The sequence below is a fragment of the Mustela nivalis genome, assembly GCF_964662115.1.
Source record: "Mustela nivalis genome assembly, chromosome: 6".
In the NCBI taxonomy this organism is placed as follows: domain Eukaryota; kingdom Metazoa; phylum Chordata; class Mammalia; order Carnivora; family Mustelidae; genus Mustela; species Mustela nivalis.
The window spans coordinates 82,840,440-82,861,487 of NC_139025.1; the positions used below are offsets into that span (position 1 = coordinate 82,840,440).

General features: G+C 41.5%; 1 protein-coding gene and 1 long non-coding RNA gene across 7 annotated transcripts in view; one reads left to right on the plus strand and one right to left on the minus strand.

The window, feature by feature from the left end:
- Nucleotides 1–21,048, plus strand: part of FRMD5 (FERM domain containing 5) — a 310,983-nt gene that overhangs the window by 229,524 nt on the left and 60,411 nt on the right. The window lies entirely within an intron of this gene.
- Nucleotides 7,023–13,122, minus strand: LOC309867977. The gene is made up of 3 exons (XR_014313432.1): nucleotides 12,878–13,122; nucleotides 8,498–12,318; nucleotides 7,023–8,363 (listed from the first exon to the last, which is right to left on the minus strand). It is a non-coding gene; the product is annotated as an uncharacterized lncRNA (long non-coding RNA).

Consider the following 21,048-nt stretch of genomic DNA (forward strand, 5'->3'; position numbering starts at 1 on the left):
TATACTATCAGAACAAAACTGAAACAGTTTCCCTTCTTTGCTTCTGCTTCCATTGGATAGATGAGATCCACCTCCAGTCTCCTCCTCACTGATCTTTCTGCCTTCCATCTTGTCCTCTGCAATCTTCTTTCCATTTACTGCCAGAGAAATCTTCCTGGAATGCCACTTGGATCAGGTGACTCCCTTGTTCAAAAACATTCCTGGGTCCCCAGTGCCCGTGGGATTACTCCAGTTTACTTAAACTATCTTTCAAAGTTTCTACCACCTGGTCTCTGACCTCCCTTCCAGCTCCTTCACACCTGTTCATGTTCTCACACTTTTAGCTCCCAAGCAAGAGGTATTTTGTTCTCCATTTCTTCTCTTGGAATGCAGGACACCTCTCCTCCCTGTCTGTCCATATCTTATCAAACCGTGGGAATCAGCCTGAACCCTTCCTCCTCCAGAAAGACATCTTAAACATTTATGGACCAGATAATGTTTCATTTTTCTCAGTTTTCAACATGGGGTGATTTGGCAACGAATCACATGTTCCCTCATCATATCACTTTTATTTTTCTACCAAATGGTGAATTATCCCTACTGTTACTTTCTTCCTAGCCCATCCAGTTAGATTATAAACTCTTCGAAGGCAAGAATTGTGACTTTTATATCTTTCTGCCTCAAGGCCCAATCTTGGCACAAAACAGACACTTTCACTAGCGTTTATTGGAAAACATTACTGGAACTGAGATAGAATTTTATAGTCTCTTATAGCTGTACTTAGCATATTAATACTAACCTTGTTATTCCTTTGGTTTTTAAAAACAACTTTAATTTTTTTTTCAATTTTACACAGTACCTCATAGAGTAGCATAGTCAGGAGAAAGTTCAGTCTTACGTGTTACATAGAGCTAAATTCAAATGCTAACCTAGATATATTAACTGTGTGGGGCGCCTGGGTGGCTCAGTGGGTTAAAGACTCTGCCTTTAGCTCAGGTCATGATTCCAGGGTCCTGGGATCGAGCCCCACATCGGGCTCTCTGCTCGGCGGGGAGCCTGCTTCCCCCTCTCTCTGCCTGTCTCTCTGCCTACCTGTGATCTCTGTCTGTCAAATAAGTAAATAAAATCTTAGAAAAGATATATTAACTGTGTGAAATCCTGGCAATTTACTTGACCTCCTTATTCCTTAGCTTCCTCAGTCATAAAGTGAAAATGCAGTAATCCTACTTGCTCTGCACAATTAAGCACAATATATATATATATTGTGCCTGGCACATCATCAATAAAAGGCAAGTATTTTCTTAGTGCACATCATATGCCTTTGACAGGTTGTCAAAATGAAGGATCATGTTTCTATCTAACTCTTAGGGATCAGGATACCATAAGTATAGAACAGAGCCAGGAAAAGCCTCTACCTACTTCTCTAAGCCCTGCCACCATGTTCTCTGTTTGCTCTTGCGCACCCTTGGCCATAAGGGTTATAGGCTAAATATAGCTGGAATCCCTAATTGTCAAGTTAAGAAGTCCTACATCCCCCAGCCATTCTTCACCCCTTTCTATATTAGGTGAATTTCCTTAGTGGATTCTTTGGAGGCTCCCCTTCAATCCAAATCCTCTTTCTTTGCTTGCTGTTTCTTTCTTAGCAACCCTAATTATACTCTGTTCTCCCGCAGTCTTCTAACTATACTTATGTCTAGTTTGCGAGTTCTGAACCTTCTGAGCTACTGGCTATAAATCATCATGATTTCTGAGTGATCCAAAGTTGCCTTGTCTAGACAAGACCCAAAGCAATGCTATCGATGGATTGCACTCATAAAGCACAACGTTGTCAATACTTGAGGGTATAAAACTAGTAGAATGCAAGGTCAAAAGAGGATTAGCATCATCTGGAATTGGCCTTTAGATAATATCTTCTCTACTTCGAGGGCAGGCTTCTGGACATGTGTTCGCTAACACATAAGAAAAAATACCAGTGGGGCACCTGGGTAACCCAGCTGGGTAACTGCCTTCAGCTCAGGTCTTGATCCTAGAGTCCTGAGGTCGAGTTCTGTATCGAGCTCCCTGCTTAGTGGGAAGTATTCTCTCTCTTCCCCTCACCCCATTCTTATGCTTTTTCTCTCTCAAATAAATAAAGAAAATCTTAGAAAGAAAGAAAAAAAGAAAAAAAGCATCAGCATGTGAAGGATGCCAAAATCCAATAAGCTACAATTGAAAAAACCTTGTTACGTCAGAATTCTGTCATTGTGGCCATTGTTTTCATACTTGAAAAAGAAAAAAAAAAGTATCACAGGAACAATAGCCATAAAAGCATTAGTTTTCAAAGAAATGAACAGGGAAAATGGAATCACAAGATTATCATATATGCATAAGGACTTTTGATTGTGCATCTGACCCACTGTATAGAATGACATTTCTGAGATGGATCTCTTGTGACTCATCTACTTAAAGTTGGTCTATTAGCAACGAATGGCCATCTTACTTTATGGTTATAACAGAAGTTACATTTATAAAGCCTTTTTTTTTTTTAAGAGATTCTATTTATCCATCTGAGAGAGAGAAAGAGCGCACGCACAAGCAGGGAGAAGGAGCAAAGGCACAGGGAGAAGCAGGCAGCCTGATGCGGGATTCGATCCCAGGACCCCAGGATCATGACCTGAACAGAAAGCAGACGCATACCCGACTAAGTCACCCGTGTGCCCCCATACATAACAGTTTTATGTTACTTTTTTTTCAAACACAAGATTAGACTTCAATTTTTCTACTTTTGCAACTCATTCTTAAGTGATAAAATGGGACTCAAATTCTGAATTACAATTGTTTTTCTACTACCCATTATTGCTGAGCTGGTTTGAATTTATCTTTCATTGATTGCAAACAGACCAAAGGAGAACTGTTGGTTTCCATTATGTAGGTCTTATTTTTACAACATAATCATCTCACCAGAGAAGTTTAGCAAGTGTGAATGTAGACAACTAGCTCTTTCATTAGTACCCAGTAATGGGTCTTATCCAGTAGAACCCATTTAAAGGGAAAAGAAATATTGTCAAAATCCACTCACTCTATTTGCGAGTCTACTAACAAGCATGTCCAGAAAAAAAATCCCAGAGATACCAGGAATCTCAACACAGAAAATATTATTGTCAGTGAGGTCCTCTTAAAATCCAAAAGGTGACCATATGTCTGTGGATCTAAATCATATACTCAAAGAATGATGGAGTATTAGTGCCGAAAGCGACGTTGGTAACCATCTGGCCCAGGGATGCTAGTTGGTGTCTCAGCTAAAGTCAGAACTGTTTGTGTCTCATCTCCCAGTTCATTGTGCTCACCTCACTACTATATTTGCAACGTTTTCCAAATCAACTATTAAAATCAGTCGTGGTTATTTTCAGGCATGTAATGCCAGCTTTGCTACCACTCCCTCAATAGCAATTGATTTCTCTGGAACTACCAGGACTACATTTGGTTTATTTTTAAAGCCAAGCAGTTTTTTAAACCTTAAAATATTTCATTTTCAAAACCTAAAAGGCTCTTTATTTAGTCCATGATGAATATTTGAGTAGTGTTAAATTTATCATTCTGGCAGTACTCACATTGTACTTGTCATTAATTGTGACTCATCAAAGAATGTTTTGATGTTGAGTCCTTGGCTAACAGATGGCTCTGTTTAGAGGAATTGAGGCAGTGCGCTATGAGGTCCAAGGAGAGAAACTTCTTACATAATTAGTTACTAGCAGTGGTTTGAATTTGTAAGAAAGCAAAGTAGTCTGAAATGGTGAGGTTAGGCTTTGTATTGAGGTGGGGAAGACCTCTTTTCTATTCTGTTCAGAGAATGGATAGAAAAGTTGACATCATTGTTGCTGCTGTGCCAGGTGTGAGTTGGAATGACTTAAATGGCCAGCAGAGAGACACAAAGTCCAATACTGGAACGTTTCTGTTTCTATGGGGTCTGTCATCCTGGCAAGTGTTAGGCACAGAGACCACTCTACAGGAAAGGGCAGGCACTTGAGCAACAGTAGTCCCAATAAGAGCTCAGGAATAGGATGTAAACAACCGACCCTACTTTTAGAAAGCATTCATTTCAGAGGCAACAGAAACATGCAAAAACTTCTCCCCGTTCTTTCTCCTTCTCTTTCAATTTTTCCTTTTTTTTCCCCCTTTCTAGATTATTTTTCCCTCTTTTTTTCACTTAGATCCATCATTTGTACTTGAAGTCATGAACAACCCTCAGTACAACCTTATTCAGCACCTACATGCCAGCTACTAGGTTAGATGTGGGTGGTTAGTCTGAGGGTCTGGGTCCTAGTATGTGCACAAGTGACTCATCCTTCAGAATGGCATTTAGTATCTCCAACTTATGTAAGAAAAAGAGAACACACATTGTGTCATAAATGGGACAAAGAGAACCCTGAAAGATAGCCTTTAAATTCCCTTAGATATATTCTAGAAGGATCACATACTAAACCTCTCAGAGTGTCAGTTTCTTCATCTATAAATAGAATAATAATATATCCCTTGTGGAGTTAACACGAATAAGCACAGTGTCTTGCCCACAGTAAGGACTCAATAAATGGTCTCTGGTTTAGGAGGGAAAGTAAACTAAGTAGTAAACTAGATAACGTAAGTAGACAATGATGCTTACTTGTTTGCTAGCACAAGGAAACACAGGAAAAATGATTACGAGCCAAGGCAAACTGCCAGTTGAATGAATAGTCAATGAGAAGAGGCTATTTTAAAAGGGTATTTGGCAAGAGTACAGCATTCAAAATCAAAGTGATAGAGCTTTCACTGGATGTCCCTGGAAGGTTACCTCAGACTGGGGCCCCACGATTTAAAAGCACTGCAAGAGGAACTAAATCAAGAATGTAAATGACTAAATGACTTCGGGAAGGTCAACAGGAAACAGTGGAAAGGATCAAGGATTTGGGGTAGACAACCTGCATTTGAGCCCACGTTTAACATTCTTTAACCACTTCACTAGAAATTCTCACAGATACTTTAACATATAACCTCACTCTGTTTTCACATTTGTAAAAATGATGAAGTCTCTTTTGTAAATTTCAGAGAGCTTTTGTGAATATGCACTTTGCCAATTCAGAACATTATATAAATCAATGTTCAAGGTGCTGAAGGGGAAAAATATTTACTCCTTTCAAAAAGACACACTTAACTGCCTCCTGATGTTATAGGTAACAGAATAAATAAGGGACAGTTGAAGGAAGTGAGTTAACAAGAGTTTAAACAATCAATGATGCAGACACAAAAGAGAAAAAACCCTAAATATAAAGTTAAGTAAACAACGGCCAGTGATTAATGGACATTAGTAATCCTCTCCTTGCTTCTACTACTTCTGAAATTCATAGACTCATAATTTCCAGCCTTTTTGGAAAGATACATACATGCAAGGGAAGTGCTTTATAGCATCTTTGACAAAAATGATTTAAAATTCATTTCATTTGATGCCTTGTAGTCTTGCACAGTAAGGTTCAGAAACACTGCCTAATATAGGCAGTTACATTTGGGGGATATTTTAGCTGACATAAGACACAGGGACAAGATCATAAACTGAATGACTTTGAGATTCCTTCGTTCAGTCTGTTTTTCTTAGGTGACCAGATGCTTCTAAGTAACGGGGATATTGAAAACTTTGGAGCAGAAAATACGTCATTTCACATCATGTGTATTTTAATTGGTTTGATTTTATTTATCTTTTTTTTTTTTTTTTACATCTTCCCACAAAACAGCTGGATTTAAAAGAACTAAATGAGGAAGAAAATTCTGATTTCCCTTCGGATGAGCTGTTTGTATGCGAGCTGATTTGGTACCATCAATACTTGAAGAGACTTAAGGAAAAAAATGTGTCTGGATTAAAATGTTAAAAATAGAAACATAAATCCCAAGATTAAGTCCCTTGAGTTACTTGACATTTGATGTAATTTCCCCAAACTTATTTTCTTTGTAAAGGTTTATAAATTTATGAGAGAAAATGCCTTATCCTGCCTAGAGATTATTGTGTCAATTAGGAATAAATAGGATTAAGCATTGGTTTGGAAATGAAGCTCCTCTAAGTATTACTGAATATAATCAGTAAAAAATGAAATGAATCAGTAAAAAATGAAGTGAAAAAAATGAATGTGTGCCCTCCTTCCTTCTTACTCAATACTAAGTGACTTTCTAGAGCTCTTGTTTGCATGTACTACTTACTTCCCCTTACGTCCTCACCTTTTTTCTGGGGAACTGCCCATCAAAATACCTGGACCCCAAATGAATCCCAAATCATCCATCTGAAGACACTTCATGTTTGGTTCTCTCATACAGCCAGGATCTCAAGAAAACAGTCTCTGAAGTTGCTACCTTATTCTTGGTTATAACCAGAGTAAAGACCATTGGAAAAGAAGCAACATATAAAATAGAAGAATAATTTGCTCCCTTATTCAGAAACTAATATATTCCCCCCAGAGACTGATTGCTCACGAAATGTATTAAGAAGTTGTGTGCTAAGCAAAAATAAACCTCACTCAAGTTTCATGGTTTGCTGATCTAGATACAAAGAACAGCCCTTTATGTGAAGGTCTTTTAGCAATTTATCCATAGTACCACACATACACACACACAGACATACATATGCATATATGTATACAAATACAGACATACAGAAATACAAATCAGACTTTTTGGTATTTACTGGAGAAACCTCCTAAGATTAATAAAAAGATCCCACATAATAACTGGATCTCCACTGGCTTTCTTTTCTTGGTCCAGTGCGTGGTATTTTTGGTTTGAGATGATAACTTTATTTTAAGCCTGAGAGAGCAGTTGACTTGCCCTTGGCCTAATGATACTAAGCAGCTGCCAAAGCCTGTTTTATATCCACAGGAGAAGACTGTCCCTGGAGAGGGGACACATAACCATGCATGTCCCTTTCAAGATGTCTCTTTGGGTACCATGTCAGGAAATGGCTTTCCAAGAGAAGGGAAAAATCTGTGTTTGACTTTTTGATGATACCTCTGTGCACAAAGAGAGACTATGTTAAAGAGCTGAAACTCTAAGAAAATCCCTATTTATTTTGCACTTATGGTGCTCCTAAAGCTGAGGGCAAATTTTAGGTTTCATTTTTAAGCAAAATAGTATCAAAGGCAAATAAATGAACTCACACATACAGTAAAATGCAATTTTTTCCTTCAAAGCTCCAGAATCAAAAAAATACTGCAGATGGGGTTGGAGAAAGGGGACATGTGGTCCTTTTAGCTAATAATAGTTATAGCTTCCATTTCCCAATTACTCACCATATAAAATGCTTGGCATATAATCTAGACACAAAGAACAGCCTTGTATGTGAAGGTCTTGAGTATCTAGCACAAAAAAGATACTCAATAAATATCTGTTGAATGAATGAGTGCTAGGTAATATATATTGTTTATATTATTCATCTCATTTAATCTCAAATGAAGCTGCCTATGTATCTTCATGATAAACATAAACTGAGGCTCAGGTTAAATAACTATCTACCACAACATTGCTAATAAGCATGGCTGCCAGGATTCCAGACTAATCTGATTTTAAAGCTTATGTATCATCCACCTACATGGGTGAGCGTGCGTGCACTCACACACACACACACACACACACACACACACATACATTACCCTTGACTTTGCTCTCTCTCTCTTTTCAGATTGTCACTTGTTTCAGACTACCTCATTGCCTTTCCTGGGCCCTCCTTTATCAGATTCACTCAACACTACATTCATTGGGTCTCATTTCAAGACATTTCCTGAACCAGACCTTGTTGCACCACCAATAATACTGTTATCTGGGAAATGTTCTTCCCATTCTTCTCTGAGTATCTGAGATTATATCCTCCCCAAAAAGAAAGCTTTCCCTGAATATCTGGGAAATTTCCCTGGGCCTGCAACCAACCCAAATCCCTTTTCATTTATTCAGTATTTCAATATCTATTATTCCCCTCCAAATTCACTAATCTCTTATTTCCATCTAGTCAAAATTTAAGAACAGTTGTTTCAGAACTAGAAGGAACCTCAGCCATCACCTCATCCAAACTTCCTATCAGTTGGCCCAACTCTGCTTATGCCATGTCCCTACGAGATGAAGGCTGTGCCTCTGCTTAGTTACCTCCATGGAGGTGGGCACTGAGCCTGGTCAGGAGCACCTGGAAGAATACCACAGAGGTGCTGTGAGAAGTCCCAGCATAGATGTGGGGAGAAAATCATTTGCTTCTGTTGAACAGCATTCATAGAGCACTCACTGTGGTCAAGATCTAATGGCCAGACCTTAAGGTGAGTAAATAGTGACAGTCCTTATGTAACCCCAAGGAACATGATCTCATGGTTATTCCTTGTAAGGGAATTAGCTTACTGCACGGATGTCTGTTAAAAAAAAAAAAAGAAAGAAAGAAAAGAAAGAAGACGGGTTTAGAGATGAATATTTTGAGCTTGAAGGAAATTTCATAGATAATGGGAAGGAATAAGAAAAGACTTCATGAAGGAAGGTTAACTTTTACCTTAGGCCTTGCAGGATGGTGGGAACAATCTTAGTCATGGCCAAGGACTGCTAGCTCCCACTCATCTTGTTGGGCAGCATTATTTCATCAAGCCAAGAGAAGGTGACTATGGCAAGTGCCAGGTTCTATAGAAAGAGATGCTACAGAAATGTTATGTCAAATGCCATAGCTGTGGTTCAGATATGGCAAACCAGGAAGAGACAATGCCCCTTCCTCACACACATTATCACCTACACGTTTTGGGATGGCATGGGGTGGGGGAGTAAGAAGCAACCCCATTTATCTGTGTTGAGTCACTCTTATGCCTGCCTTTTAATATTACTCATCTTACTTTGGTCCCCAGATTCTCACTTTGTTCTCTCACTCAACCCCGTGTGTCTGGGTAGGGAAGCTTATGGGGATAACTGAATAATTTGGGGTCTATAAAGATAGCCTTTGAGTCACCGTCTCTCTCAGGGCTTTGGTGAGCCTGGGGCAGTGCTGAGGGCGTTGATGAGCTCACCCATCTGCTTTGAGCTGCAGCCTCCAGCAGGCCTCCATCTCCTGGGTGAGCATACCGCAGAGGCGTCTCTGGCTCACAAGAGCAGCCTGGGTCGCAGTCCTGTGCCAGTCCCCAGGGGCAGCACGAGAGCAGGAAGGGATGAGAAGTGCACAAACTGAATCGCTTTTTTCCTGATGATATTTAATTGAATCTGGGTACCAGCAAGCCTTGGCTGAATAGCTTTCTTCCCATCACGTGCAGCTCAGCCCTGCCAGATTTCTCCTATAATGATCATTCCATCCAGGTAGCACAGATCCTTTTCATACAATGAGTCCTTGGGTAAGGAACAAGAAACCTGGGAACTGGTTTCAACTGAGCCATAAACTTTAGGCAAGGCACTTACATTCTGTGAATTACATTTTCTTGATTTATAAATTGGGAACAATACCCATCCTGCTGGTCTCTGTGAATTTTGTGTCTGAGAATGTAAAACCACGTAGTAGCTGAGAATACCCTTGGAAGAGTTAAAAAAATGTGCTGAGTATTATTACTGGAGTCTTACTGTTAACACACCTAAGTGCAAATAATACCACCCCGTGGAGGTAACAAATGAAATGTACAATGTGGAAACTTGCTAAGGAGCCTTTCTGTTTACACAAGGAGTGTAAATTGTAGCTAAGGTGTGAGGTTATTGTTGCTGTTGTTATTGGCGGGGGAAGCTGGAGATGAAATGTGAGGGAAGTGGGTGCGAAGGGAGAAGGGATGCGAAGAGCAGAGAAGGATCTACAGGGCTCAGTAGTGAGCATCCCGGCCTCTGTCTTGAACACAGTAACTTCCTTACTTAGAGTAGAGATGTTTCACTGTGTTTTCCTATTGCTGTCTGACCAAGGCTTCTAATTATTGATCTTCTTTTGGTTGAGGAGAACCGCTTCCTAACTCTGCCCGTCTTCACCACCCTGGGTGGATCCTTGCGTGGGGGGCATGGCCGGGAGGGGAGTGCAGTCAGAGAGAAGCCCAGAAAGCCATCATGCAAGGGTCCTGTCCCCTCCTGGGCACTCTACCTCTGCAGATTCTGAGGAGTTTTGCCTCCTTGGGAACTCTCTGAGAACCCTTTAGCAGATATCAAGACTGTCCTATGTCCTCTTGATTGAATTCTTTCCTTGGTCAGGCCTGGCAGGCACGTCACTGGGGTGTGATCTTTATTTCACACTGCCCCTTGGGTCAGCTCTGGGCTCCTCCTCTCAGCCTGAAGCAGAAATGCAAGCAGAGAAGACAGTTATTCTTTGGATGTAGGACAGAGCATCAGTGGAAATTTACAAGGTCTAGCCCCTGGTTTCTGGGGTCCCCAGCAGTAGGGGCAGAAGCCCATATTCCTAATTTCTGTAACTTGCCAGGACCCGATATGATCTCCTTCTCAGTGGCACTTTTTTTGTTGTCCTCTTTATTCTGCTTTCTGCTGACCTACAGTTTTCCTCAAGGAGGCAAACAAACCAACAATTGTTTGTCTCCACTGCGCACCCCCAGCCCCGATCACCACTCTTCCCTGATGGATTGCCCCACCGTTCCAGCAAAGCTGCCTTCCACAGACCTGAGGCTCACTCTCCTGATCAAAGAGGACCCAGCTTAGAAGCTTCATGTAGGTTCCCTTTCCTATAACATTTTCTTGAGAAACTGCAGGAAAGGGCAGTCCTCATCCCTGAAAGCTCTTCTGCAGTGCTGAAGACCCGCTCACCCGAGCATTCCCTCTGCATTGGCGGTACTCCCAGACCGGCCAGAATGCAGCAGTGCACTGAGAGAGAGGCGGTTGCTGAGGTGTTACTGGTTTGCAACACCCTGATAAGGAGATCTCATTCCTTACTTGCTGGCAGAGTTCTATAGAGTAATTACATAAGTACCGCTGTGACACTGGGCGGAATCTCATTAAAAACTGCATAAAACAATTGAGTTGTGGTGGAGAATATCCGTTTTATTCCAGTTAATTATAATGCATATGATAGAGCATTAGCCTGAGCATGAATGCTGCTGTTGCTCTGGCTTCCTGATAAAATGTATTTGGAATATATAATATGATATATGATATGATATATAATATATGGTGTAGCATTTGTTTCTGTGGAGCATGATAAAAAGTCAATGTAGGGCAGCTTCAGATTTTCCCACCTGTGAGGAAGTTGCTCACTGCGCTGAGCAGATTGCTGTTTGATCTCACTCCTCCTGGGAGGACCACTTAGCCAGCTAGGATGGGACACTCTATGGCCGTTTGACCCATGGCAACTAAGAACCACCCGTGGACACACAGACAGATGCACATACACTCACCCTTGAGGAACGTGCCCCCTTAGTCACTTGGTCTCCCCTCTGAAGGTGGAAGAGAGGCCCGGCCAGGAAAGTATCTGTCACAGGTTTTATCATTCCTCTATTTTCAAAGAGATAGTGGGCAAGCCCTTTTTAACATAAGGAATCTTTTGGTGGATAGCATGTGAATTATCCCTTGAATATCACTAAGTACAACAGATAAGAGCCATTCTAAATAGTCTCCTGATATGGCAGCCTAATCCTCGAGAGCATTGAAAGGCAATAATGTCTAATATTTTCATACCATCTGACTGTGTGCGAGGTGATTTCACACCCGTCATGTTGTCCGTCTGTATTCTATATTTACTTTTCTTGAGTAATCTATATTTATATTATAATCTACATTTAATTATCCCGAGCACAAACTGTTTAATTCTTGAGATCTAAGAGCACCATGATCATTTTACTTATACTTTTCATTATTAAAAAATCACATCATGGAACATTTAGAAACCTGAGAAAAGCCCTCTTACCCTCAGCATCTTAACACGTTGAGATTTTGACTTGCTCTTATTTCCTCCCAGTTTTCTTAAGCATTTTTATCCATGAAATCATCATACTACACAATTTTAAGTGATTTTCCTGTGTGAATCTCTAGGCTATGCCACCTAAATTTTGTTATCTGGCCCCATATCACGTTTAAAGGGAAGAAATCAAAATCAATCAACCTCCGTTTATATCTTTCTTGTTCAAAGTCAGTGTCACTTTGCCCATAATCAAAGTACCAGAAAGATGGTGAGGGGAGCATTCATTCTGTTAAGCACCCAGCTTTCCCTCTCTGGTTATTAAAGTAGCTGAGGGAGGCAGCTGGAGAGAACCATTCGAGAATCTGAAGATTGCTGTTGCTGGTAAGGACGTCCCAGCTGTGCCTTGTTGTTCAAGATCTCTTCATCATCTAAGGATGCCAAGTCCCAAGCTGAGCTCTCTCTGGGGACTCAGGCCCACTGAATGAGAGTGCTTGGCCTCTGCCTGCGTCATCTAGGAGCTGTGGGTGAAAGTGAGGTTAAGAAGCTCAGTTAATACCTCTTTTAATGAGACTCTGCTGGGGCGGGGGGTGTGGGGAGAGAGGGTGTGTGTGTGTGTCCAAGGATGCCTGAGATAGCTGAGAGAGAGGGCACAGAAATATCGTCCCATGGACCTGTCATCAGCTTTTAGACTCGTGTAGATCCAACATGGGTCTTCACCTGTGTGAATGCACGTTTTAAAGGGTAAACTTAATTTCCTCCCCAGATTAGGATTTTTCTTGAGGAGAAAGGGAGTAGGTTTAGGATCTCATTAAAGGAGGATGTGTTCTTCCAGGGTCACATTCCTCTCCCACCTGCACCCCTCCACCCTCCTTGTTCTGCCAAGCATGTCTAGCACACAAAGCTTCTAGACTGAAGGGGTTTCTCAGAGGCTGCAAAACTGCTGATACCTCAGCCGGGAGAGTGGAGTCCCCTGAGCCGTGGGTCTGTGTTTATCAGAACGCACCGTGTAAGACAACCTCCTAGCCTTTTCGCACACCAAGAAGGAAGAAGGGAGCATTTAGAGACAATGAGGCATACCTGTGCTGAGCAGCTCATCTGTCATGATGACCAGGACAAGCTCCAAAGCCCCGGGCTCCCTGACAAGCACCTCCTCTTCCCAGGTCGTGGAGTCTCCATGCAGCATACAAATGTTGTCTTTCTACTTTCATCCTGGTTTTTTTTTCCCTAAGTAAGCAGAACTCCCTGAAGGGCACTTACTCTCCAAATATGTACATGGCTGAACGTGAGAAATCACTTCTGTCAGTAACAGATGCCTTGTGTCCAAGATATTTTCTTGTGTATTGTGCTATTCAATTTAGAACTCCTAATGCATGATTAATGTGTGTTTAGACAGTCATTGCCTAATCACATGGCTTCTTCACCTTTGGGACACTGGTGAGTCCACAGAACAGACTTCTGGAAAACACCATTGGCGTGTGAGCCACAATCTGATTACGCTAGCATTGTACAAGGAGTGGACATTCTGAGGCTCGAGTGGTGCCTGTCCCGTCCTCTGGTTTCCACTGAGCAGCATGTGACTTCTCGGTTTTCAGAGATGGATTCCAGAACCATTGGGCTCATTCGGCATTTATAGGGCATCTACCTAGGCTAGTCTCCATAAGTTCCAGAAAGGAAAATTGCATGTGGGCCCTACCTGAAAGGTGCTTAAGGTCTAGGAGGAAGTAGAATGGTTCGTGTATAGTTATAGGACTGGATAGAAAGTTAGGAGGGCCTTAAGGCTGATGTAGAAGAAGAATGGAAATTCCACTGTGAAGGGGGCCCCTGGGCTGTGAGTGTAGATGGCTGTGGATGGGACCGAGGGCAAGGCAAGGAGCAAGGACCTGGTGGATACTTGGGCAGTGGTGTGAGGGGCCTCCCTGCGTCATCCACACGGGCACGGAAGTGGTAAGCCTGGGTGCCCACGGTGCTGACACGGGTGAGCCTCCCTGAGTTCTCTCCCTGCAGGTTTTGCCTACCAACCAGAGGAGCCCAACAGTCTGCTTGCCGCTGCTTCGGGCCTATAGGGCTATGAAGCAGGAGAAGTGCCCCCAAAAGAAATCCCTGCATTCTTAATTTATATTTACAAAGATCCAAGTTGAATCTTATAATCTGTGAACAGATGGCAAATAGGAAAGAGACTAAAGTGTCTGACTCTGAACATTTTGGTCATTTTCATTTCATCTCATTTGCAACCCATCAAGGTCCTTAGAAGATATGCATGTGACTCATCACAGAGTCTAAACTCTTAAAGTGGGTCATGCCTGAAAAATAGATGAGACTTTTGCTCTGAGGGATGTTAGTGAGGGGACAGTCTCAGGCCTGTCCTTTTCTGAGAATTCTTAGAACTGGTTGCATATAAATAGAGCCTGCAAAAAATATAGGAACTTGGCTTGAAGATAACTTATATATAGAGAGAGTATCAGTACGTGTGTGATTTATACAGACTTTGAAAAAAATAAGAAGTACACCCTCTTTATGGAAACTGCTTTAGAAGTTAGGCTTATAATTGCTACATGATTCAGCCACCAAATTACTGAAATGTTCCCCTCAAGGAGTATTTGACATTTAGTATAAATTGTAATAAAATGAAGTGAGTATGTCAAAAATTCAAACATTTTAAATTCTTCAACTTATTCATACTTGAATTTAGAAGAAAGTGTTTCTTCAGGTAGGTACCTATCCCCCCCCACCCCACCTTACTTAAAAACACTGGTGGGTGGCAGAGATGAACACTGAAGAGGACTGAGGGCTCTCATTAAAACAACCTAGAGATTTCCCAGGTAGCAGCCACGTATCAGAGAATAATACTCTTTCAGTCTCTTTTATCCTGTCAGCTTGGTTATTTGTAGTTATTTTGGAAAATGCCATATGGCACAGAGATTAGGCATTCAGGTTCTATAGCTAACTTGCTTGGGTTCAAGTCCCAGCTTAGCCACTGGCTATGTGATAATAAGTTGGTTACCAGCCTTCCCTGTACCTCAGTCTTCCCATCTGTTAAGCGGGCATGGTAACAGCAGCCATCTCCTAAGACAGCTGCAAAGACCGAAGAGTGCAAGTGAAATGCTGAACAGGGTGTCAGACACTGAGGGAGCCCTCGGTCAGCACGGACTGGCTTTTCTCCTTCCCTCCCTACCCCTCTCATCTGGTATCTCCACCTGCGGGAGACTTAACACAGCTATTGAAAACTCATCAGCTCCACCACTCGTTGGCTTTTGCTAACTGCTGGGTGTGAAAAGTTTTCTGTACGAGAGGTGTTAGAAATGTGGTGGGGTCTGAGTTCTCTCAGTTTTCCTGTGCTGCAGCTGCCTCTGCCTCCATCACCTGGCAACTTGCATCTGTGGACCCTGGAGGTTTCCCAGGACGCTTGGCACTCTCTCCCGCCGGCTCTGGTGCTTCTTCAGCCTTTGCCTTTCTGGATCCCTCTGTCAGTGACTCAGTTTATTCCCTGGGCCCTCCTCCTGCTCCTTTCATCATTTGTTTATTTTGTCTTTCAATGCCTTCCTGTTCCTTGAAACCCTCTTAAAATCGGGGATCATAAAAATCATTTGAAAATCAAAATGTTTCATTTCTAATGAATTTCTTTTGTAAATTTCTTCTTAGAAAACAATGCTGAAACTCTCAAGGAAGACTGTTTTCATGGTCAGTTTTTGCCTTACTCAAAGTCGTCAGCATGGAATTAAGATGAGCGTTTCTAAATATATAGAGTTTGGAACACAGTATAAATGGAAATTTTTGTGGCCACACATGGCTTTTTGTAATCTACCAATAGTACATTTCTTAGCTAATATTCTTCACGCATACTCTCAGATCCAGAGTAAATCTCCAGCAGCCATCCCTGTGTAATCTTGCTAAAAATGAATTATTCAAGACAGTTATACCAGGAAATTTAGATTTTAAAGGATATCATACAATGAAACAGAAGTCAGTTAAGTGTCAGTAGTCATTAAATTCTGTTCAAGTGATAACTTTAAAAGCAGATTACTTCTACAGACAAGGGAAAGCAAGGTTATTTCCCTCCCCTGCCTTTGGACCCATTCACCCCAAACTGACAGACAAGGTGTTTGGGAACATAAAAGCTTGTACTTTTTAAAGCCATCAGTGAACCAAGATACATGGTTTACTGTTTGAAATGCTGTCATGCAGGGTTTTAAAGACTGAAGTTCTAGTTCTTGCTTAGGTAGCACATATACTAAAATCAGAACAATGAAGACTGAAGTTTTCTGTGAGACTTCCAAAGTATCTACTTTAATTGGCTTTAGTAAATAAGCTAACGAAACCCTCATTCAGAATGCTCCATCTTTAAAATCGAGGTGGGAGTGTCTGAGGAACAGAGAAAAAGCCATGTGACCACCATATGGAGAACTAGGGGAGAGAAGAAAGCAAGATGAGTGAGAGACTGCCATTCTTTTTTATTATTATTATTTAATTATTTTCATTAACATAATGTATTATTTGTCCCAGGGCTACAAGTCTGTGAGTCACCAGGCATGCACATTTCACAGCACTCACCATAGCACATACCCTCCCCAGTGTCCATAAGCCACCCACTCTCTCCCTAACCATCCACTTCCCAGCAACCCTCAGTTTGTTTTGTGAGATTAAGAGTCTCTTATGGTTTGTCTCCCTCTCGATCCCAACTTGTTTCATTTTTTCTTTCCCTACCCCCCAAACCCCCGCCCTGCCTCTCAAATTCCTCATATCAGAAAGATCATATGATAATTGTCTTTCTCTGATTGGCTTATTTCGCTCATCATAATACCCTCTACTTCCATTCACATCGTTGCAAATGGCAAGATTTCGTTTCTTTTGATGGCTGCATAGTATTCCATTGTGTATATATACCACATCTTCTTTATCCATTCATCTGCTGATGGACATCTAGGTTTTTTCCATAGTTTGGCTATTGTGGACATTGCTGCTATAAACATTTGGGTGCACGTGCCCCTTCGGATCACTACATTTGTAACTTTAGGGTAAATACCCAGCAGTGCGATTGCTGGGTCATAGGGTAGTTCTAGTTTCAACTTTTTTGAGGAAACTTCATGCTGCTTTCCAGAGTGGTTGCACCAGCTTGCATTCCCACCAATAGTGTAGGAGGGTTCCCCTTTCTCCACATCCTCGCCAACATCTGTCATTTCCTGACTTGTTAATTTTAGCCATTCTGACTGGTGTGATATCTTATTGTGGTTCTGATTTATATTTCCCTGATTCCGAGTGATGTTGAGTAATTTTTCATGTGTCTGTTGGCCATCTGGATGTCTTCTTTGCAGAAATATCTCTTTATGTCTTCTGCCCATTTCTTGATTGGAATATTTGTTCTTTTGGTGTTGAGTTTGATAAGTTCTTTATAGATTTTGGATACTAGCCCTTTATCTGATATGTCATTTGCAAATATATTCTCCCATTCTGTCAGTTGTCTTTTGGTTTCATTGACTGTTTCCTTTGCTGTGCAAAAGCTTTTGATCTTGATGAAGTCTCAGTAGTTCATTTTGCCCTTTCTTCCCTTGCCTTTGGCGATGTTTCTAGGAAGAAGTTGCTGTGGCTGAAGTCAAAGAGTTTGCTGCCTGTGTTCTCCTGGAGGATTTTGATGGATTCCTGTCTCACATTGAGGTCTTTCATCCATTTGGAGTCCATTTTTGTGTGTGGTGTAAGGAAATGATCCAGTTTCATTCTTCTGCATGTGGATGTCCAGTTTTCCTAACACCATTTGTTGAAGAGATTGTCTTTTTTCCAATGGACATTCCTTCCTGCTTTGTCGGAGATTATTTGATCATAGAGTTGAGGGTCCATTTCTGGGCTCTCTATTCTGTTCCATTCATCTGTGTGTCTGTTTTTCTGCCAGTTCTATACTGTCTTATTGATGACAGCTTTATAATAGAGCTTGAAGTCTGGAATTGTGATGCCACCAACTTTGGCTTTCTTTTTCAATGTTCCTCTGGCTATTTGGGATCCTTTCTGGTTCCATATAAATTTTAGGATTATTCGTTCCATTTCTTTGAAAAGTTGATGGTATTTTGATAGGGATTGCATTAAATGTGTAGATTGCTTTAGGTAGCATAGACATTTTGACAATGAGCGCAAGACAATGCAACCTCCACTCCCCTGCCTCTTCCCTAAGACTCCCCGGCAGAACTTTGATGCTTTCTTTCATATTTCACATTAATACAGTAGAGACATCCCAAAGGAGAAAAAACAGTGACTCTAAGCCTGAAGTTCTTCATCTGAAAACTGGAGAATATTAGGAATGGCGGGTTCAGAGTCCGCCATCCTGAAATGCATTCCTTTCCTTCCTTTTATTTCCGTGTGTGTGAATAGGTAACTATGACAGGAGAAAACTATTAAAGTACAACTATTTTCAGTCATGCCACAGACTTATACCCACACACATATACACAACTCACCATGCTTTGGGGAGAAGAATTCTGAGGTTGACGCTGCCTTTGGTGAGATGAGCAGGACACTGAGTAGAGCTGCAGATCTAAAGCAGTAAAGCCTTGGCATGGGGCAGGGGCTTTGGGTCACTGCCAGAGGAAGTGAGACTTCGGAGAGGTTTCAAACGCAGTTTGGGAAAACCTTTTGCTCTCTGTCATGCTGTGTATCCCCTCTTCCATATCCCTAAGGAATTTTCACAATGGTTGTGTTACACTCCTGTATGTTTGGAGTTGGAGGCACGTGGTTGTGTATACATGAAGTTGGGTGTGTTTTCTTGTATTGGTGTCTTCGTGGTGGGCACAGAATGGGGGTATGGTAGGCATAAAGGGGCTCAGGTTCCAGAACCGTCTTCATTCTGACTGAATGTAACAGGTAAACATCCAGTTCATATATAATTAAATTGTGACTTTCTGAGTAGTAATTTAAATCGGTTCCCTCGTTGCTTATAACTGATTGTGATTTTGGCTTTTGTTTCTTACTCTTTCTAGTTCTCTGGATTCAGGGGGAAAAAATTTTTTTTTTAAAAAAGGGTTAAAAATTTTGGTGAAACAACTTTCTGCTTCCTGTAATAGCCAAGTACTTTCTATTGAACCAACTCTCCACAGACAACTGTAAATGCTGGACAAAATTTTACAAACTGCCTCATGCCACTGGAGCATGATTCAAAAGCAGGCGGAAACAGGAGGGTCAACTCTTAAGGGAAGGAAATAGCGATGGGTGTGCTCCCATTCTTTTATGGCTTTTAGCTTGAGGGCCTGTTGCATCTAGTGTCCTGTAAGGCCATTTAAAGTGCAAAGAAACCCACAGTGTGTATCAAACTCACATAGGTCAGAGTGTAGGACAACCACAACAGCTGAAAAAATGAAGAGGAAAATCCCCGAAAGGAGAGAGACGAGGTTGGGGGGGCGGAGAGCCCCAAATTCTGTGCATAGATCCTGCCCTCATCTCTGGCTGATACTTAACTGTGTGTGTGGGGGGGAGGACAGACTCCAAGGAGCCCCCCTAAGCCTACAAGGATCGACACCTCTGGGTAGTTTCTTTCACGTAGCATTTACTTTTTAAAGTGACGAAAATTAATTCTTAGTTAATTGAACATTTAGTTTGGGAAAATACTTTTCTCCTAAGTACCCGAGACTTTAGGATTTGTCAGCGAAGTGTTCTCAGGAGTGCCGGGTTTTGAGGTTATCATTTCAGAATGAGTTTGTTGAATGCCTTTTTGGTGCATGGCTGTGTGCTGGGGAGATTTAAGTATCATTGAAATTTGACTATGAGACTGTCATTTCAGATATTAGTTGAAATCCCCCCCCCCCGACATGAAACCATAACATCCATGTATGTATGAACCATTTAAATAACGCAAGGCCACGTTCAGTGTCAAAGGGACTGCCATCCACTGAGTGGGACTTTCACCCAGGGAGTGGTATTACTTTCCTAGGATTGCTGTGACAAATAATCACAAACTGCATGGCTCTGAACAACAGGAATTTGTTTGCTTTCTTTCTTTTTTTTTTTTTTTTTAAAGATTTTATTTATTTGATAGAAAGATCACAAATAGGCAGAGAGGCAGGCAGAGAGAGGGGGAAGCAGGCTCCCCGATGAGCAGACTTGAAGTGAGGGACTTGATCCCAGGACCCTGAGATCATGACCTGACCCGAAGGCAGAGGCCTTACCCACTGAGACACCCAGGCGCCCTGGGAATTTGTTTTCTCACAGTTCTGGAGAAGAGAAGTTTGAAATCAGGACATTGGCAGGGCTATACTCCTTCTGAAGGCTCTAGGGAAGAATCCTTCCTGCCTCATCCTAGCTTCTAGTGGTCACTGTGACCCTTAGCATTCCTCTCCCTGTGCCTGCATTCCTCTGGCCTCTGCATTCATCTCTACGTGGCTTTTCCGTCTGCCCATGTCTGTGGCCTCCTCATAAGCACACCACCCATTTGATTCAGGGCTCACCCAAATCTACCCAATCCTCCCCAATCCTCATCTTAATCAGTTACATCTGCTGAAACCTTATTTCCAAGTAGGGTCACATTGTGGTGTTCCAGGCAGACATGAATTGGGGGGAGATACTATTCTACCCAGGAAACAAGTAAATAAAAAGTACTGAGAAATATCCAGAACTGCAAGTTCTGGGTCTAATTAATCCTAAATATTAAAGTACTTTCTAGCTTATGGAACACTTATTCATGAAAGTGAACTTCGTGTTATGATCATGAATACCTAATAACCTGTGGCTCATTTGTATTTTAACTTTTATATATGTTTTCATTGAAAATAAAAATTTCATTTCATTGTAAACATTTAAAATTGAGATACCATGAAGTAATCCTTGCTCTCTCCTGCCCCTTTTCCCAACATTGTTCTAAAAGAGTAAGGATAAATGAATTTTGGGAGAATAGGGTTATAAAAAAATCCCTTGGGGTGGGGGGGGGGACTATTTTCTAAAGCAAAGCCATTCCATTAAGCAGACCTAAATTTAGATTGTCAAAGCCCCATAGGCTCTGAAAAGCAAGTTGTTAAAACTCATAATGAGTTCCAGTGTTGCTGCGTTTGGAAATGTCTACATCTGAGCAGTAGCCCTTGTACTAGATTGCTCTAGAAGACGGAGGCAGTAGATGTGAGGGACTCTTGTCTTGGAAGCTATCATTTCAGATATTAGTTGGAATTCCATATTCTTGACCCTCCTAAATCCTTAAATTGTAAATTCCTAACAGCTGTAGTTTGTAAAAACACATGTGGACAGATCCCTTAATGACAGATCAGAGATGATTAACTTAAAAC